Here is a 19,295-nt window from a genome sequence, read left to right on the forward strand (position 1 = left end):
TTAACCCCTTCTTTGTTTGATGAGACTTGCTTCTGGCAGCACGAGCTTGATCTTGTTTTGCTTCCGGTGATCCTTTGTTTATGCGATTATTTCTTTTTCGGCCCTGGGAGAAACTATTAACTTCAATATTTACATTTGTCGAATTATTGGTTAACCAACGTAACTTCGTAATACGGCAGTTCTATGACTCGCTAGCTGTAGCTTACTAGTTACGCTTTTTTTTTGCGTAGGCTGCAGCAGTCGAACTCCATCCCCTGCACACCGAAGCGCGCCAATGGAGCTTCCCAACCATTAACTTCGTCTCTTCCCCAGAAAACTTCTCGATCCACGGATGAATAGCTAAGCAAATTTATCAGAATTGTCATACTGTTCAGAAAAACTCCACAGTCGAGCACGAGCACTGGAAAACGTTGACCAACATATCCAAAGATATTCCACTGAGACCCTCAGTACGCAGTATCATTTCACCCAGCCGCATTATTGACATCGCATGTGACCCGACGGACCTTACATTGAGGCTGAAAGCCGCGGCTTAAACAATATCCAGCTATGTGACTGCTTCACGTCCTAAAACAGATGAGAAAATGTAGTTTCACGCTTCTTTCCACAAATCACCACTGCCGAAAATCCACTCCAAACTGTTTGTGATGATTGCTACTTTATTCTTGTCTTTCCCTGGCCCGAGCCTTTGAAAGAGCTACAGCGATTGTACTTGAAGCTATCACGTTTTGGAAATGTTACTCAATTTCTTAGAACAACCGAGTTATTGTCGGCCAGGTATGGAGTACGTCACCATATAAACTGAATAATAATTAACTACACAGATCAATTTTAACTCTACTTTTTTACACTTAATAGCTATGCGTCTACTGAACTCATTTAACGCATTTACCTCCATTTATTAAGAACTCATATTACCTTGTAATAATACTCGTATCCGCAACACGTAACACCAAAAAATGCAGATAAAATACTTTGTGCGCCATCCAAAATTTTCGCCTTTTAATATTCGTTGATAACTTGCACTGTACTTTTGATTCTGAAGTTGTAAGTTGTGTTACAGAAACTTACGTAATCGACGTACTAGTGTATTTATTTTTGACTGTATATAATTAATTGTAATTATAATGAAAATATTGTAAATTGCTGAGTAATAGTCAAGGGAATTTTACTGAAATGTATCGACAGCAGCGAAAAAATGGTAGTAGCTGTGCCGTTGTTTGTCTTAGCGTATGGAGAGTCTAGTCTCTGCCGCGTTGCGAGCAGAGAGGAGACAGAGCAGCTTGGGTCGTGAAAGAGTGCGGAAGTGTTTTTTGGGCGCTTCCGCGCCGCGGTGTGCAGCTATGCTCGCGCCAATGTTGACGCGTATGATTCCTAAACCTACGGGTATTGAGAGCACGGTAGGAGAGGACAGGCGGAGGAAGTTGCGATTCCAACTGTTGCGTGTCCCATAATCCGTGGCTCTGCAGACGACTCGGGGTTCTTCTCATCGAACAGCAGCAGCTACAACGACAACTCAGCATTGTCGTCGGTTACATTCTTTGTCGTCCGCACAGCTACAAAACCGTAAGACTGTTAATGCATTGCCCAGCAACATTTCTTTCACGAAGTATGAATAACTTGAGTAACAACTTGCAATAGTTAAAACTTGTAGGGCACCTGTGTTGTCATTGTCCAGACATTATTACCAAGCAGAGTCCCTTTCCTTTCCATGCAATCACCGAGTGTCTTAAGAATATGAAAAGTGATTTAGTGTGTTTGCTAAAGGCCAGTTTCAGTTTAATTTTCTGTCACAGTAACTGTTCATTGTTGTATTGCATAACACAGCTACTTAAAGTGAAGTAAAATTTCACTGGCAAAATTAATAGCTAAAGACACAGCACAAATTAAGAGTGCACAAATTCATTTATTCTGTATTTAGCTTAGCGAGTGACTTCTGCTGGCTTGGTTTGTATGCTATTGTTGTTATTTTAGAAGCAAAATCAATTGCTCATTTGCTTAAAGTAAATTCAGTTCAATCTTTCAATAATCAAAAGTAAATTGCTTGTGTATTTCTAAATTTTGCATTACGTTACACTGACGTTACTGAAAGTTATTTTTTTCTATAACAATGTTCAAGTTAAGCCATTCATTTATTTAACTAGTAATTTCAGTTAACGTTACATTAAAAATATAGTATTCCAGAATAAGTAACCGCAAACACAGTTCTTTCTGATTCGTTTATTTTCTCGTGAACTGTTGAGCGTGGAAAAGCGTGACAACCTTCTATTGCCACGCCAGTGATTATTTGCTTAAATGTCTTTGCCATTACCTTTCTCAAGATTCCCTTTTTTAGCTAATCAGTGGTTTCCTTATGTTATCAGTGATTCTTGTAGTAAATATTACGTGGTAACCTCCCCCCCCCCCCCCCCCCCGTGCGGTTTGTAAGCGATTGCACTATATTCCAGCCAAATCAAAACTATCATCTAAATTTAGCTTAAATTTAGAATAAGTTATTCCTTCAGAAGAGTCTATTGTACTTTCCTCCATCTAACCGGTGTTATTTGCCATCGGTAACGATAGCATTATTCACTGTAAAATTTAATTAGGCATATGCGATCACGGTCAGTTATACCGCAATCCAGTAGGACGATTAGGAAGGGTGAGGTTACAGATATACGAGGAATCGCTAATGTGACGCGATTATGATCTTACTGATATTCTGCCGCACGGGATTAGCCGAGCGGTCTTAGGCGCTGCAGTCATGGAGTGTGCGGCTGGTCCCGGCGGAGGTTCGAGTCCTCCCTCGTACATGGGTGTGTGTGTTTGTCCTTAGGATGATTTAGGTTAAGTAGTGTGTAAGCTTAGGGACTGATGACCTTAGCAGTTAAGTCCCATCAGATTTCACACACATTTTTTTGACTGATATTCTACTTTCCAGCTGCAGTTTCAGCAAAGCTGCAACTTACTTCAGATCTGCAATACACGTGTAGAATGCATATAATTTGTATTTATGAAATAAAAAATGAGGATGTTTACAGTAGCTAAAATCATTTAGTAGCCGGAAAGGTAAAAGCGCTCTTACCTTTCTTACAGGCTATATTCAAAAATTCATTAGCAAGATACACACAATTCACAGACAAGATGTAAAGTAGCAAAACGATAGATGTTTGCAGTTTATAGCTGAATGATCTCGTTAGTGGAAAACACGATTTGCACTGACCAGCACCTGTATAACGCAGATGGATGCGTGCAGAATGTTATCGCACAAATGAATAAGGCAGTACAAATCGTGTTATTGCGGATCCCACTAGGAAGCTCACTGAGAGTGTCAATTAAACTTGCGCAGCGGATATTTATACTCCGTCACTTGCATTTCAGTATCATTCTATAGCAATTAATGTGTACACGAATGCAAGACAGAAGGCAGAAATGTTGGGGTGCAGCAGACATACACCCTATAATGATATTGTTACAAAAGTTGTCCGAAAAGCAAGAATCGTGTGCTGCCACACGTGGACAGAACAGCTCTCGTTTGGAATGACAACAGGATTTACTTCCGGAAATTCTGCAAACAAGGAGCGGCAGTTAACCATTATACACATCGTTAAGAAAACGTGTCTACTGACTGAAGCGAGTTTTTCCTCGCGAGTGCTGTAAGATTTTATTACTAAAATTATAAGAATTACGAGCCAATCAGGGGAATAAACTACGGCCTGAAAATGGAACATCTCGTTATCTAGCCTGTTACATTTACACTCCGCGAGTTAAATAGCTGAAACTTGACGGAAACAAATTACCAAACTTCAGTCAGACTGCACGGTAGTACAGTTGCTCGATGCTTGTTGCGTCCGTCTCGTCTAACAGTTCACAGAAGAATGTCCATCCGCGTACCACACCTGTGCGAAAATTATTGGAAGTGCCCGTGACTTCATGCCATGGAATTCGTGAAGAGATTCATCCCCTGGAACTGGCGAGCGGTAATGCTCCAGTGTTCCAGAGAGAACTCTTGCTCCGACAAGACCACTCCAGTAGTGAAAGAGGTGGGGTGAGAAAGAGACATACGCATGCAGTGGCCTGTAACATCTGGAGCGCTGCCGCTTTTTCGTCTGCTTTACATAAGCAGACATTTATCTGTTTTAATTAAAGGTCACGGAGCTAACAGCTCCTTTTCAGGACAACAGTTCAACTCGTGGAAATGTCTCTGCAAGTGTTCTGAAATGCGTTCGCTGCAAGCTTTGTGCAGTCGTTTGACTTAAAATTCTATGTTCTCTGAGCAAGGCTCCAAACATTCCTCCGTACTTTATCAATGCGAAAATTGTAAATGGTTTTGAGATTACGTAATAACAAGTTACGATGCTGAACAGAGAAAAGAAAGACCTTTGAAATAAATATGTCATAAATTTCCGTGTGTGTGTTGTTGCGAGATAAGAATATAAAGGCCCTTACATTTCATCCCGTAACGTTTAGATACAAATAAATACTCTCACAGAGAAAACCATTCGCATATGCTTAGTAGCGATATCACTCTTTAGCTTCAGCTTTTAAATTCACTGAGTTAATTTCGAAAGGTGAATTCACAATGTTTTTTGTAATTCTGAAGCTTCTTATGTGACAAAATGTTACTTCTGTTCGCGCATCTTTCGGTGAAAACAAACACTACACAAGGAACCTAGATATTACAGTTACGGAAAAGATAAACAGTATTCCAGATGTCACCTGCAGGTCGATGCCACCAGTCCACCACCAGTCAGCAGATCAAGATGTTGGTTTCATCATAAAGGCGTCATGCGCTGTCTCTATCATCGAATGCCGGAGAAATATGGACACGGAGATATGAGGACAGAAGGGTTTGACGGAGGTTTGTGGACAGCACGTTTGTCAGTCATTGGTGGTGTTCAATAACGGCAGCCGGCCGCGGTGGTCTAGTGGTTCAGGCGCTCAGTCCGGAACCGCGGGACTGCTACGGTCGCAGGTTCGAATCCTGCCTCGGGCATGGATGTGTGTGATGTCCTTAGGTTAGTTAGGTTTAAGTAGTTCTAGGTTCTAGGGGACTGATGACCACAGATGTTAAGTCCTATAGTGCTCAGAGCCATTTTTCAACAACGGCACATAATGTAAACAAGCATTGGTGCAAAATGGTTCAATGGCTCTGAGCACTATGGGACTTCCAGAATGAGATTTTCACTCTGTAGCGGAGTGTCCGCTGATATGAAACTTCCTGGCAGATTAAAACTGTGTGCCCGACCGAGACTCGAACTCGGGACCTTTGTCTTTCGCGGGAGGAGACGAGATACTGGCAGAAGTAAAGCTGTGAGTACCGGGCGTGAATCGTGCTTCGGTAGCTCAGATGGTAGAGCACTTGCCCGCGAAAGGCAAAGGTCCTGAGTTCGAATCTCGGTCGGGCACACAGTTTTAGTCTGCCAGGAAGTTTCATATCAGCGCACACTCCGCTGCAGAGTGAAAATCTTATTCTGGAAACATCCCCCAGGCTGTGGCTAAGCCATGTCTCCGCAATATCCTTTCTTTCAGGAGTGCTAGTTCTGCAAGGTTCGCAGGAGAGCTTCTGTAAAGTTTGCAAGGTAGGAGACGAGACACTGGCAGAAGTAAAGCTGTGAGTACCGGCCGTGAGTCGTGCTTCGGTAGCTCAGATGGTAGAGCACTTGCCCGCGAAAGGCAAAGGTCCCGAGTTCGAGTCTCGGTCGGGCACACAGTTTTAATCTGCCAGGAAGTTTCACTATGGGACTTAACATCTGTGGTCATCAGTCCCCTAGAACTCAGAACTACTTAAACCTAACTAACCTAAGGACATCACACACATCCATGCCCGAGGCTGGATTCGAACCTGCGACCGTAGCAGTCGAGCGGTTCCGGACTGAGTGCCGAACCGCTCGGTCACGCGGCCGGCAAACAAGCATTGCTTCTGCCGAAATCTGTACAAATAAGTAGCGATAAAAGTCTTAAATATATACAGATTTAGAATTGGGCCAACACATAAGTAAGTATTGCTATAGCTGGATGTCCAGGTCCCTTAACCATTTATCATAATTTCGTGAGACGCGCGTTTTACAGATTACCAGTTACTGTAAAAATACCATGTACTGTTCAGACTGGACGCAGTCCCTGTCATAATTGGGTATGAATAACACTGACACTGCCGGCCGGTGTGGCCGAGACGTTCTAGGTGCTTCAGTCTGGAACCGCACGACTGCTACGGTCACAGGTTCGAATCCTTCCTCGGGCATGGATGTGTGTGATGTCCTTAGGTTAGTTAGGTTTAAGTAGTTCTAAGTTCTAGGGGACTGATGACCTCAGATGTTGAGTCCCATAGTGCTCAGAGCCACCACTGACACTAATTAATATATTGGCTAATAAATGTAGTCATTATTTTTGTTCTCTACTTAGCACCACAAACTTCCACAGATATTTCAAACAGACCTTATTTTATTATATGAACCGACAATTGATCCCATGGTCTGCCATTTCTTGTTAAAAATTATAAATGCTGAAGTTTGTGGTACTAGGTAAAGAATAACTACAAAAAATTATTAACAACGATATTAATCGATCCCATTGGTAACCATACTCAACTGTGGTTTATCCTCAAATCTTTTGACAAAGTCCCTTTCAGACCCTTAACATACTAGGTATTAAATGTGCAATCGTGTAGCACTTGATCACCACACGCGCATGTACCCATATAATTATGCGAGAGCGGGCTCGCAAGTTACTGCTGTGTGTAGCTGAGACGATACTAGAAGCCGCTGTCGCGATGCATATTGTCACATTATCTTAAGTGTCCGTAAATCTCCGGTGTCTGCAATTCTCCGTGTCCGCATGGTTCCGGACACCATATGACCTATGGTCTAAGCACGAAACCTGTACCTTGTATTAACTTCATTGTAGCTACAAAAGCAATCGAAGACACAATAAACAATCAGAAAGAAACAGCGTTGCAGATATCAGTTAATAATGGAACTGTAAAGTTTTCACTTTTATGTTTACTGTGCTGAAACTTGCACAGAATAAAGTCGCAACCCGATCCAATAGCATATTTCGTTCAAAACTAATTTTTTTTTATTTAAATGATATTTCCACCATTTGACTTTATCACTTCTGTACTCACTGTCATGATACCGGTCTTAAGCCATTATGTCGAGTATAATTGGACTTTGATAAGTGAAGACATCATCAGTATCTATTGATATGAGTGCCCCTGCGTGCATAGATAAGCACAAAGTCAACGAAATGTGTGGCAGAGAAGTTGCACAGTTAAATGACGGAAATATCATTCAAACATTATTACATGAATTTGACCCAAAAATATGAAAATATTATTATCAAATTCTTTCATTCGGTTTTATTTTCAAACAGATAGTAAACTACAATTAGTTTATATTCAAGTGTAAAAATAATGGATATAGGATTGTAATATTCACAAGTTTTTGAAATATATATTAATATTTTGAAAAAGTATCCATATTATTATTATTATTAGTACTATTATTATGTTTGTAGTTTTCATTATCATTTATAACATTAATGATGTCAGTTCCCAAATTATAAAAAAATATAAATAATTTTCTTTGTCTGTATATATCGGTTTTGAACATCTTTGCATAGTTACGAGGGTGAGTCAAATGAAAACCTTACATTTGTAATAACAAATCGAAATTTCGCGCCGTTATCCTGGAAGTTGGTAAGGGTGCTACAAACAGCTTGCAGGATGGCCTGTAATAAGTGGCAGCATAGTGCAGATGCACACATACCGTCGCAGTATCAGTATAAAGATGGCCGTCCCACTTGCGGCTTGCACCAGGGAAGAACAGCATTCTGTTATTCTGTTTTTGGGTAGTGAAGGTGTGAAACCTATTGATATTCATCGACGAATGAAGGTTCAGTACGGTGATGCATGTTTGTCACAGCAGCAAGTCTACGAATGGAGTAGGAAGTTCGCAAATGGTGTGGCTTCAGTGGAAGATGCTCCTCGTCCAGGTCAGGTACAACGAGTTGTGACTCCACAGAACATTACAGCAGTTGAAGCCATAGTGAAGGAAAACCGCCGAATGACACTGAATGACATTGCAGCCTGTTTACAGATTAGTCATGAGTCAGCACTCCACATTGTGCATGATGTGCTCCACTTTCACAAAGTGTCTGCAAGATGGGTGCCACGGCAGCTGACTCCTGAAATGAGAGAACGACGTGTTGATGCTTGTGAAGAACTTCTTCGGCTCTTTGAATGAGAAGGTGATGGCTTCCTTGCAAGAATCGTTACTGGGGACGAAACCTGGGTTCCCTCCCACCAACCGAAAACTAAGAGAGGGAGGAAGGAATGGCGCCATTCCTCATCACCAAACCCAAAGAAGTTTCGAACAGAACCATCAGCAGCGAAAGCTATGCTGACTCTCTTTTGGGACGAAAAAGGCGTCATTTTGGAGCATTACATGCCTAGAGGGACCACTGTCATCAATGCATCATACACAGATCTCCTAAAAAATCATCTGAGACCTGCAATCAAATCAAAGCGACGTGGATTGCTGTCAGCAGGTGTCCTTCTGCAACATGACAATTCAAGGCCCCACACTGCCCGTACAACAGTTGCAAGAATGACAGACCTGCATTTTAAGTGTCTTCCTCATCCACCATACTCACCAGACCTTGCCCCAAGTGATTTCCATATGTTTTGACAACTGAAAGACACAATGGGAGGAGAGAAGTCGCGTTCTGATGAAGAGGTACGCCAGGCGGTGCATTAGTGGTTGCGCAGACTACCAAAAGAATTTTTTCCTAAAGGAATTTATGCACTTTATAAGCGCTGGAGGACTTGCATTGAGCGTGGGGGAGATTATGTTGAAAAGTGGTACAGCTTTGTATCACTTCTGCACAACAAATAATATTTTTAAAAAAATTTAAGATTTCCATTTGACTCACCCTCGTAAATATACCACATCTCTCTCTTCCTGTTTCGCGCGTTTCTAGTAGTTGAGAGACGAGCTTGTCGTACGAAGTTGAGAAGGGTGTGATGTGAGCCCACGTAATGTTACGGAAATATTTTGTAACATAAGAATTATATTTTACGAAGTGTTCTTCAAAACGAAACATTGCAAGATGGAAATAATTATACGAAAAAATTTCGCAACATTTCATTTGAAATGGTAACGCATATCCAAAATGAAGATTCTGGATTTCTCCGTTTTAAACAGAATCATACTCTTATACAAACCGCGCAAACAAAATTCTTCTGGAAAACTACGAAGTAGGTTAAAAGATAAGTACCAAGAACTTTTAATTATTTTTGACAATTATTACTCAAAGTTACAGGGGATAGGCAAAGTAATGTGAACAGTGGTAGTAATGGGATGGTCGTGTTTGATGGTCAACAACACAGGTAAGACACGTGTCGCGCTGGACTGTGCGTGTTCAGTACGGACTAGACATCAGTGCAGCTTGCTTGCGAGTAGTGCATTCAGAGGCCGAAGTAAGCATGCAATGAAAGACCTAACAGAGTTCCGAAGAGGGCAAATTGTGGGGGCCCGATTAGCTAGAGTATCAGTAACAAAGTCAGCAAACTTATTGAATGTTTCGAGAGCAACTGTTTCCACAGTCACGACAGCCTACACAAAACATGGAAAGACATCACCGTGTGAACGTAATTGTGGACGCGAATCAAAACTAAAGGACAGAGATCGTCGTACGCGAACACGAATCGTGTCAAAACAACACAAAAGTACGGCGGCTGAAGTGACTGTAAGGCTCAATACCCATCTTCGAGACACAGTATCTATCGACACTGCTCGCGGAGAACTCCATAAAACGAATATTCATGGACGATCTGCCATACCGAAAACATTAGTAGCGACAACCAGCGCAAAGAAGCGTAAAACATGGCGTCAGGAGCATAAATCCTGGACGGCTGATCGGTGGAAATACGTCATATGATCCGATGAGTCGACAATTTCGTTATTTCCAACATATGGCAGGATTTGCGTCTGGTGAATGCCAAAATCATAATTGTTTGATTCCAACGGTTAAGCATGGAGTGGAAGTGTCATGGTGTAGCCAGCCATATCATGGTATTCTGCTGGTCCCATCATTACTCTCAAAAGGCCGTGTTACAGCCAACGATTATGTGAACATTTTAGGTAATCAGGTGCACCCCATGATTCAAATGTTGTTCCCAACAATAGTCCATATTTCAGGACGATCCATTCACGCAACCAGGACAGTACAGTCGTGGTAAGAGGTGCGTGCAACTGAACTGCAGCATCACCCTGGCCAGCACAGTCCCCGGACTTGAACATTATCGAACCCTTGTGGGTGGTATTGGAGCGTAGACTCCATCGTCACTACAGGAGTTAGAAGAGGTTCTGATCGGAAAGTGGCATGACATTCCACTGGAAACTACTCTTGTGGGTGGTATTGGAGCGTAGACTCCATCGTCACTACAGGAGTTAGAAGAGGTTCTGATCGGAAAGTGGCATGACATTCCACTGGAAACTACTCAATCATTACATGCCAGTATTCCAAGTAAAATCGCAGCTGTATAACGGGCAAATGGGGCACCCCTTATTAATAAACCATTCCCAAGTAAGTACAGGTGTTCACATTATTTTGCCTGTTCCCTGTAATTCGCCATTCATTTGAGTTCTCAAGGTACTGAAAATTAGTCGAGCAGACTGTACCGTTGTTTCCAATGAGGGCTGCTGGAGGTATTAAAATCCAACAAGTTTAGTCCTATCACAAAAGAGTAGGTTAGAACTTCGATGCAGGAAGTAATTTCTGCGGCTCGGCGGGGTTCAGAAATTGTTCCACGTGGCTTCGGGGTAGTTGTTGACTCGACAGCGAGCGCTGTACTGGGCAGGGTGAGCAGCTGTTCCGACAGGGGTGTTAGTCGGCCGGTGTGATTGGAGCGGGGTTTGTGATTCAAATAGGCTACATTTACAGCGTGGTAAACGGCGCGGGCGCCGTGTTGACTCGGCGTGCGTCGCTTTGTTCTGCCTGCGGCACCCGTGTGCGTGGGGGAAGGGGAGCGACCCGAAAGCCACCCCGGCCTCCCACCAGCACCACGACATTGTGTTTTCTTAATCCAGTTTTATGCGCGCCGCTTAATAAACACCGCAGCCCGTGGCTCTGCGACGAAAACTGTAGCAGCCATTATTTGTCCCTGACCTCTCGGCATATGCAGTCGGAACATTAGCAGCGGGCTGATTTCTTTCTGGGTGACACGGTGTAGCCGGTGATAAATGTGGGGCGGAGCGGGGATTTAGGCGCCACTTACATTGTCCGCGGTTGCGTGTTTCGCGGTCGCGGGGGTCCCACAACAAAGCTGTGAACAATGGGGCGCTTAGGCGCGTGCCGGTCACGCGGATAAGCGGCCGGCGGTTCTTCGCCCGGCCATTCGTCGCGGTCGCCAGCGTAGGCTGCGTGCGGTGAAATGAACAGTGATTTTAATCTGACTGTAAAAAAGAAAGTTAGTTTAACAGTATAAATCAGATTGTATACAGTAGTGTCGGCGACCGCATTTCGAGTTATCAATGGACACAAGCGGTGGCTGGAAAGGGGAGTAAATCGCTGCATCGTACATCATCGCTGAAAAAGCTTTAATATCCTGAGGAAGTAACGCAGGACACTCTTCAAATCAGTGACAAGCATACTGTGAATATTACTGAATTTTATCCTTATCCACAACAGAAATGATGTAGAAGATGATGTTGACGTGTTTTGGGCGTATTACAGTAAAATTCTTAGTGACTGTTCTAAAGCGCTGTGATTAAGGTTGGCAAATTAAATTGACAAAATTACCCATCATTTCCTGGCAAAAGTATTTGCTGATCTCAGGAGAGAAAACAAAACAAGGACGAAAGTGACTATAGACGTGCAGACGCAACTGTCATTAGACGGATGTTCTCACAATCCCGGCACCAAAGAAGGCTCTCCCTCCAGCAGAGGACGGTGAGCGAGTAGTACAAGTTATGCAGACGCGTGTTCTAGCAGTTACCAACCAGCAACAGCAGACAGGAGAGAAGCTGGAGCAGTGAATGATCCACTGCTGGTGTACAAACTAAGTTTTCAATTGAGTGATTGATTATTTTTTGTATTGTCATTGTTCTTTCGTTCAAGGAATTTAACACTTCATTTTTCTGCCCTCATCATGGAGATGTTATGTATGTGAAAGACTGCGCTTAAGATTTTTGAATCACTTACGTTTTTTGTAAGTGTAAAACAGTGTTTCATACACAACTTCTTGTAGAATATATTTTATGTACTGTTTGTAGTTGAGCATACTTCTCACATAAGATTTTCGAATCACTTACGTTTTCTGTAAGTGTAAAACAGTGTTTCATACACAACTTCTTGTAGAATATATTTTATGTACTGTTTGTAGTTGAGCATACTTCCCACATTGTAACACTGATAGTATTTATATTGATGTTCAATAAACATTTTCTACGGGGAAAAAAAAAATGATTCACGCGTCTGAAGACTTTACACACAAGCATTGCTGCATGGAAGTGCCATAATAGTTTTGATAAGATGTTTAGCTTTAGGCGTTTCTCCGTTTAAAAACGTTTCCCACGAAAGCGACTTTGTGGACATAGAAGCCAGGCTCTGTAATTGTTTCAAAAAAAAGTTCAGATGTGTGTGAAATCTTATGGGACTTGACTGCTAAGGTCATCAGTCCCTAAGCTTACACACTGCTTAATCTAAATTATCCTAAGAACAAACACACACACCCATGCCCGACGGAGGACTCGAACCTTCGCCGGGATCAGCCACACAATCCATGACTGCAGCGCCTTACACCGCACGGTTAATCCCGCGCGGCTGTAATTGTTTCAAAGTTTTGCTTAGTATACGAATATCTTCGTATAAATAATCTAAAATAGTGATGTGACTGGAATTCTAAAAATACCGAACCAATCATCCTTCCGCTGACACTAGACTGAAATACCTAAGGATTCGGTAAAAAACCGAATACCTGACAACCTAGGTCATGATACGAATATGTTTAAAAGTCGCAGAATAATAAAACTTAAAGTACAGTTAATACAGGTAAAAGCACGCGATAATATGGAAATGCACATGCGCACACTCGTTCACACACACGTACAAACACAAATACCTTGGGTTTCGCCAGACCTAAAACTTGTAATGAAATTGGAAAAGGCAGAGGAAAGGATATGATAGCTTAGGCTGGCTGATCGCTTGAATAAAGCAGATGAGCAGGCTAATCTGCAACGCACTAAAATCTCCAACTCAAAAGCTTACTCGTGAACCCAGAGACCACAAAATATTTTTATAGCTTTCCGACATTGATCTCGTCATTAGCTAAAGTAGACAATAAATTCCCGTCTACTTTTGCTTTTTCCCTCTTGCCACCACATAATTGCAGTTAAAACGTTGATCTCACCTAAATTTGTTCCTGCCCTCCAGTCACAAAATGCAATTAAAATGATGTGATATGTTGTGTTGCACGCAACAGGCATCACGATATGAAGCCAAGTGTCATGGAACAGTGCTCTTTTCGGGGAAGGAGCTGATTCATTTCATCCCACTAGTGAAACTGGTATGAAGTGCGTCATAGCCAGATAACTGACTTCAACGGCTTGTTCTTCGCTGCCAGCCACTCCTCTTGGCACAGTTGTACGGATTTGGGCTCAACAGCGGTAAGCCAGCGCGCAGCCGGACGCCACATCATCACACGTCGTGTTCCCTGCAGGCCCCCTTGGCCGCTTAAACTACTTGCTCATTTGCCCAAATTCCCGCAGCCCTGGTTGATTGGCTGGTTTGGGAGAGGGGACCAAATTGCGATATCATCGGTCCCAACGGATTATGGAAGGTTGGGGAAGGGAGTCGGCAGTGCCCTTTCAAAGGAACCATCCCGGCATTGGCCTGAAGCGATTTAGGGAAGTCACGGAAAACATAAATCAGGATCGCCGGATGCCGGTTTGTCCCGTCGTCCTCCCGAATGCGAGTCCAGTGTAATAGCCAGTGCGCCACCTCGCTCAGTTCACAGCCCTGCAGCCCTGGTAACCACTATACAAAACTGTTTAAGGGGTTAAGGGGGGGGGGGGGAAATTGATGAAATCGACCAAAAATGTCAATTTTCGATTTATTCTTTATTTGTTCATACGAACTCATGTCCAATAAGTTCACAAAGTTTCAATGTGGAAATCGCATCCGAAGTGCCTGAAAATTAATTAAAAGTCTGACGCGGCCTCCCTGCCACGCCCACGTTTTGAAGCAGCACTTCAATACCAGCCCAGTGAACAACAATTCTGTGTATTACTTTCAACCAAACGTGTGCGGGATACCTCTAGAAGGTCGTGATACACACTCTTTGGTTTTATAGATCATCTTTGGCCGATCCTGCACTTCTCAAAAGTTGTGTTCATAGCAAAATCCAAAATCCAAATGAGTCTCTAAATTCACTCATATGGAAACGATGCCCTAAAAACACATTTGCATCTGCTGCAGTTGTCAGAATTGCAACTTATGATGCAGTTATTGTATTTAGTGATGGGAACGTCGGGAGGATGAAGGTATTAGAAAGAATGGGCTTCAAGATAGGAAACTTTACTCAAGGCTGCTGAGAAAAATAGATTTACAGCGCGTCTCTGCAGCTGAAAAGTCAGTTGAAGACCTGGTAAAGGAAAGAAGACAGACAACAAGAAACCTGAAGAGAAGCCTTGAACGGAAAGACGACCCACAGAACAAATGTGGTGCCTTCTGAAGAAGTGACATACGGAAAAAAAGTTAGGTTGAACTTTAAATTGCGTTTCCTGAAAAGTTTATTTTTAAAGTTTATGTACCTTTTCCTCAGTTTCTATGAATGCTAAAATTATGAAATTTTGTACACATATTGCTGTAAACCTAATAAATGTTGTTTCAACAGCAAATTTTGAAATTCTGATTGTAAGCTGAGATATGCGGCAAAGTGCTTGGAATTTTGCATGAATTTAAAATTGTACTTGTGGAATTATAATTAAAAAATTATGAAAATTCTCCTATTTGACCAATTCCAAAAACTCATGAGAGAAGCTTGCAACATATAAAGAGATGAAACGGAGAAATTTTTTGCAGAAATATCTTGAATACTTTCTGAGGAAAAGGGACATACACTATTTTTTGAAAATAAAATTTCAAATTTCCTTAAAAAAGAAGCTGAATACATTTGTTCAAATGTTTTATATGTAAATGTGCTACTTTGATGTAAAGCGTGGTACAAAATTTCATTGCCATATCTCCAAAACTGTGGATTGGGTAAATTTTTGAAATAGTGTGTGTTTCTCATCAACGTCCCCCCTTAACAGAATTACAAAGCCTAGACAAAACAACTGAAGAAGACAGAAGACATGGTCATATATAAATGTACTTTGCGCACATACACGCCACCAATCGTTATGTAAGCGATTGTAAGTGTTCTGTGGCCCGTCCTGTGTCGGAAGTGACACAAAAATCCGGGAGCAGACCCGATTATTCCACATGTCAAGATCTCGCCGGGAAAGCCTGAAGAGTTACAACAACACTTTCTTTGAGATTTTCAGCAAGACTTTGATAAAACTGGTCACTGTTTATTTGAACAGCTTTATGGTTATTCTGTAGCTCAATGTCTTTAAAGACTTTGTCTTTAGCTGCTGTAGTTGCGTCCTCAGCATGAGCACCTGGAGAAGATGGCATGGACTTTCAGTGCCCCGATACTACGCTTTATAGACTTGTCAGTTTCGGTAATAGTCACATATCTTCTTTGAAGAAGCAAAGATAATTCTGAGAGCTCAATCAGAGTGTTGTATTGTAAGTAGGCCTTTTAGGTTTTCTTATTGGTAACGCCACGTAGCGCTCTGTATGAAAATCACTGGCTGTGCTGTGTGCAGTCTGTGGCTAGTTTGCATTGTTGTCTGCCGTTGTAGTGTTGGGCAGCTGGATGTTAACAGGGCGTAGCGTTGCGCAGTTGGAGGTGAGCCGCCAGCAGTGGTGGATGTGGGGAAGTGAGATGGCGGATTTTTGAGAGCGGATGATCTGGACGTGTGTCCATCAGAAACAGTACATTTGTAAGAATGGATGTCATGAACTGCTATATATATAATGACTTTTGAACACTAGTAAGGTAAATACATTGTTTGTTCTCTATCAAAATCTTTCATTTGCTAACTATGCCTATCAGTAGTTAGTGCCTTTAGTAGTTTGAATCTTTTATTTAGGTGGCAGTAGTTGTCGCTCGCTGTATTGCAGTAGCTTGAGTAACGAAGATTTTTGTGAGGTAAGGGATTTGTGAAAGGTATAGTTTAATGTTAGTCAGGGCCATTCTTTTGTAGGGATTATTGAAAGTCAGATTCCGTTGCGCTAAAAAATATTGTGTGTCAGGTTAAACAGTCATGTATAATTTTTCTAAGGGGACGTTTCATAGTATACAACTGCTAATTTGTAACAAATCAGAGAAAGTCAAAGTTTTGCGAAGGCCTTTCTGTGGAACCCCTCTATTTATCAGCACCAGCTTCTATGAAATGTTTTGCAAGAGATATATAGTTATTGCAAACAGATTTCACAGTTATAGCACTTGATGCAGCCCATCAGATAGCAAATATCTTCTTAACTTTATTTAGTTTTTCGCCAAGGTCTGCTGCACATTCTCTAAGTTGGGCTTAATTTTCAGGCGACATGCTATAGATAGAGTACAGTTTAACAAAGTAACAATGGAAATGAGTAAGACCTTCAACGTCATCTCTCGTGTCATGTAGTGCTAGTTCGAGTCTGTGGTTAGCACCGGGCCAAACAATCAACTCAGAAAATGTATTCTGTAACGGAGTACCACAACACCTCTCACAACGTCACAGAGGCTCCGCCACTTGCAAATCTAACAAACTTACCTTTGTGGTAAGAATGAGAAAAACCGTATGAACTCAGATTCTGTAAAGTGGCATTTCAGACTGAATTGGATTTCGTGTATTTAAGTTGAATGAGATCCCAAAAAATGAATGAACTACAGTGTTTTCTGAGATGGCACATTTCAAACAAAATGCAAGTAATGGTAAATTACTGCACGTAGCGGTTTCCTCTACCGTAACACTTATTTTAATATTATTTTTTTATAAGGAGGTTAGCTATTTCCTTCCCCATTTCCGTAGAGATGTGATCAGTAATGTTGGTACACCTGAACTTAGAATGTAAGACTCTTCCCAAATCCAAACAATTAAGTTCCTGGGCTTGAATGTCTATCGGAAAATCAATGTATGGTTTTTCTAGCTTTGCCTCTGTGTATGCTGTCGTAAACAGTCTTCTTGTAGTATGACACTGATAGACTAACATTTTATCTACTCCTATTTCTGAAGGTTTCCTCTCAGCGCTAACCTTAGCCTGCTCTGCGGTCTTATGACTCATTGATTTTTTTTTTGTTCGTGTATGTTTCTTTCTTAAACTATTTTGCTGTATTTTTTTTACTATTTCTGAAATAAATAACTTCCGCATTAACGCACTCTTCAGCTGGTTTTAATACTGAACCTTGTTGTGATACCAAACCATGCCTACTAGCTTCAGCACAATAAGAACAGTGAATCGTTTTGTTTTATATTACTAGCCACCAGTGACCGAGCGGTTCTAGGCGCTTCAGTCTGGAACCACGCGACCGCTACGGTCGTAGGTTCGAATCCTTCCTCGGGCATGGATGTGTGTGATGTTTTTAGGTTAGTTAGGTTTAAAGTTCTAAGTTCTAGGGGACTGATGATCTCAGATGTTAAGTCCCTTAGTGCCCAGAGCCATTTGAACCACTTTACTAGCCACCCGTTTTCAGTTTTAAAGTAGTTGTACTGAGGCACCGACCAGCATTCTGGATAATCTAGAATCACTGAACTCACTTGATCAGAAGGAATAATTGAATTATCTCCTTCTTTCGTAAGTCGCTCCTCAAAATCTTTGTCCTTTGAGATGATGGTTCTTTTCGAAGGACCTCGGTGATCATAGCTAGCACTGTTCTCTTCAACTTACCTGTTATCATATGGACTTCTTCGTTTGCCACTGTTTAACCAGTTAAGTAAGCTCATTATTACTTTGAGATTATGTTGTATGTACGTACACGCACACAGACAATTCGCACAAAGTGTACGTAACAACACAGGCTCAATTCAAACAATGGCACTGCGTGGCGCTGAAAACACGCAGCCAAGTGTTTACCGCTAAAAGAAGCAAAGTTGACTATCTTGCCAACAGCTCAGCATGTATTATACATTCGGCAGGTTGAACAAGCGTTAGTCCAAGAGAATAATATTCGCTTCTGTTTTAGTTCGGGGTTGTGCCACGAGATAACTCTGAACAAGTTAATAATCATTTCCGATTTTGCTTTGTGAAACCTATTCAACAGCTTACGGTTGGGCTATTTTTCACAGATTTAAAAAGTAAGATTGACCGATACGCTTATAACGAGAGGAGATACGCTGTACCAGCCCAACTACAGCACTGCCGATAGAGCGAATGTGGGACAGCTCTGCGTAAACTGCGTCCGAGTGCCAGTATCCTGGATACTAAGGACCAGTCACAACAGTCGTGGATCAGTTTGTCACAGGAGAGCATACAGCAACCCCTTCATGACACCGTTCTCAATCTAGTCAGTGCATGCATCCACGCCAGAAAAAGTTCAACGTCATACTGATAAGAAGAAAATGTTTCAGCAGGTGAATATCCGCAACTGAGGAACATGTTTACAGAATAAAAATCCCCTTCAGTTGCCAGAATTTTTTAAATTTATTCCAGGATCGATTTGGAAGCTTGAAGCATTATCAGGTGTCACCAACCGTACATAGGAGGAGGGATATGGACGTACAAGTACTATGGGGTTTGAGATAATAAAATGAAAGATACAATGTGGAAACTGGTGTACTCATATAAATATGAGAACATAAATGTGTGGCGGCGGGCCAGCGGCACCACACCCACATCAACAAATGCATGGGACTGGAACATAACGCTAACTCCTAGAAAGGTTCCACACAGAAATGAACTCAATAATAACGTAAATAAATAACGGAACTCACGCGTAGGACTAGCAAACACGGCCTGAACAGCACGACACGGAAGTGACTAGTGCAGACGGCCCAAAAGCCAGCTGACCGTAGCGGCGGAATCGACTGACGTAGAAGCCAGAGAGGCGGGGAACCGAAGTAAACAGCCGCAAAACAGGGGCAAACGGGGACTGACTGGTTCGTACGCTTACGTAAGTGTGGTTCACAAGATCGATACAGAACAGAAATGCAAATATAATAACGTACAGACGTAGAGAATCAGCAGAAATGCTTACAAGCCAACATGACTGAGTGCGTCAG

Source organism: Schistocerca piceifrons, chromosome 4 (genome assembly GCF_021461385.2).
Source record: "Schistocerca piceifrons isolate TAMUIC-IGC-003096 chromosome 4, iqSchPice1.1, whole genome shotgun sequence".
Lineage (NCBI taxonomy): Eukaryota > Metazoa > Arthropoda > Insecta > Orthoptera > Acrididae > Schistocerca > Schistocerca piceifrons.